Source organism: Schistocerca nitens, chromosome 6 (assembly GCF_023898315.1).
Source record: "Schistocerca nitens isolate TAMUIC-IGC-003100 chromosome 6, iqSchNite1.1, whole genome shotgun sequence".
In the NCBI taxonomy this organism is placed as follows: domain Eukaryota; kingdom Metazoa; phylum Arthropoda; class Insecta; order Orthoptera; family Acrididae; genus Schistocerca; species Schistocerca nitens.
Genome location: NC_064619.1, coordinates 219,299,735 through 219,302,808, shown reverse-complemented (window position 1 = coordinate 219,302,808; position 3,074 = coordinate 219,299,735).

Sequence of the window (3,074 nt, the reverse complement as noted above, 5' to 3'; positions counted from 1 at the left end):
TCAATGTACTCTCCTCCTCGGTCTCTACACCGCTCCATACGAATTTTCCACTGTTCATAGCAATGCTGCAGATCATTTTCGGTAAGTCCATACATTACTTCCGTCGCTTTTTCTTTTACTGCTTCAACAGTCTCAAATCTTGTTCATGTTGAAACTTTCATGAAGAATCTGCCTAACATTTTCCTTGTCAACTCCTGTTAACTCAGACACTGCTCTGATTGTTAAACGGCGATCTTGTCGAACAAGTTTACCGATTTTTTCAATGTTTGCATCAGTTTTTGCTGACAATGGTCTGCCAGTGCGAGTGTCATCACTGGTGTCTTCGCGGCCATCTTTAAATCGTTTAAACCACTCAAACACTTGTGTTCGCGATAAACAATCATCGCCGTACACTTGTTGTAACATTACAAACGTTTCACTTGCAGATTTTCCTAGTTTGAAACAAAATTTGATGTTAACACGCTGTTCTTTCTGTACACTCAACATTTTCCGACGCACAGACAAAACGTCAACTACTTAAAACAGACGCTACGGGCAGACTGAGTGCAGGAGGCAGATGAAACTCGAGCAGTAGGCGGAGCGAGAGTCACGTGACAGGCCACGCGACTTTCAGCCTTATTGCATTCGTTTTATTGTTTCACCAGTACTAGTCCGGTTTTTTTCTAGCCACACGTCGTATACAAGCAGCTACGCAGAACTGATGTTCAGGAAGCCAGGGAAAGACCACTCCCTCCCACAAAATTACCGACCCATCAGTCTGCTGTATTCGCTCAGCAAGATTGTTGAGAAGGTAATACTAAAACGTATCACTAGGCATTGCATCGCCAACGACACCCTAAGACCGGAGCAATTCGGCTTTAGGAATCACCACTCGACAACACAACAACTCCTCCGCGTAGTCGAACATATAACACACGGCTACAACATGAACAAAGCCACAGGGGCCGTGTTCCTAGACATCGTAAAGGCTTTCGATCGTCTCTGGCACAACGGACTCATACGCAAACTAAGCGAAGCTGGTTTCCCGGACGGACTCGTACGTCTCATACACTCATATCTCACGAACAGATGTTTCAACACTAACGTGCAGGATAAACAATCAACACAACACGGTATCCCAGCTGGAGTACCTCAAGGGAGCATCCTAGGGCCCATCTTGTTTAACCTGTACATTAATGACTTCCCAGCGACACAAAACACGACGTTAGCCGTCTACGCGGATGACACAGCCATCCTCGCGCAAGACTGGAAACTGTCGAATATCAATTCACGAATACAGACAGCACTCAGAACAGCTGAGCCTTGGTTGGAGCGATGGCGTATTAAAGTAAACGTCGACAAGTGCGAAGCAGTTCTGTTCACACGCAGACCGAAACTACTGCGCAAACACCAACACTGTAGACCAATAACACTACATACACGCCCAATACGTTTCCGAGAGAAAGTCAGGTACCTTGGTGTCTGGCTGGACCGGAAACTTACATGGGGGGACCACATCGAATACGTTGCCAACCGAACGCACGCGAGGCTCAAACAGCTCTACCCAATGCTCAACAGGGAAAGCACACTGAATAGGAGGGTGTCGAGGTCCATATGCATGACACTGATTAGACCTCTGATGACGTACGCAGCTCCCGTCTGGGGATATGCAGCTCCTACACGACTGCGCCGCCTGCAGATCATACAGAACAAGGTGCTACGAATCATTAGGAACGCTCCACGCTACACACGCACCGTGGATCTTCACCATGAATACCGCCTTGATACCCTCAAGGAAGTATTCAAAAAACACGCCACACGACTATACAGGAACTCGACACACTCGAACAATCCTTTCATCCTCACTCTGGGAAACTACGATCACAACCACAGGTGGAAGCACAAGCGACCAAAGACACTGCTAGCTGGAGCATAGCCACCTATGGTAAACTAACATACGCAAACAGCGACAAACGTCGGCAAACCCCTGCATGTCAGCAACACTGAGTGGCAACTACCAGCTGCTATTAGAGCCGACCAACAGGCCACAGCAGGGACACCGACGAGCTCGCCCACAGACGCACAAACAATCTGCCAACATTCCCTCACACTGTGCCTCCGGTATATGACCTATCGGACACTAGACCGATAACAAACCTAACTGTTGCAGGTTGCTGACGCTGAACGAGGACTCTGTACCAGCACCCAGCGCCAGCCGCCGAGCAGCACAAACGCACAACGTCAAGGTATCGACATGCATGATACCCACTACTAACAAAGCCTATCCTTGCACAACCTATCGCAGGCAGCAAGACATCCGCTACTGTTCTTACCACCCGACCTAACTTTCGCAGAGGTTTTTTTCCCTTGGCTCTTGCCTTGGCACTTTTTTTCCTCTGCCCTTCAAAACGCTACCCTTCGTCAGATTTCGACCAATCTATCTCCAGATGAGCGCGTATTAATGGTTAATCATAACCAGACGTACGCAAACATCGCAGTACCCACATCCTGCGACACCTCACCTTAGTGAATACTAACCCTTATGCAGAGATGGCAGTAGACCTTTTGTGTTGGCCATCATGCCGGTGTGGGCGTGGAGGGGCTCCACCTCTTGTGAAAAAAAAAAAAAAAAAAAGGGGCTACCCCTCTTGCTCCGGCTAATGTTCGGGACCACGTGGTCGCTGACGAGCCCCGGCTTGCCGAGTAGTCCACACGGCCACGCCAACTCCGAACTTACAATATTTTCAGGGCGCCACAACTCTACCGTTACCTCACAACCTTAAGTAGCGATATCCTGCCAATGGTCATCACAACAGCATTGATGCGTTCTCTGTGTTGTTGCAGTATTCTTGCCAGTGGGGCAATGTAAACACGGTCAGTAGTGTATGCGCAAAGGAAAAAGTCACAAGCTTTAGGACAGGAACTCGGCAGGTGACGGGGAGGAGGGGCGGAAGGAGAGGGGGGGGGGTGGACGGAACAGAGCCACATCGTCTTGACCACTACGCCCTATCCAGCGATGCAGAAGTTTATTTTTAGGTTGCAACGAAGATCGATGCTAAAATTAGGGGTTGCGAAGATCGATGCTCCAATTAGGG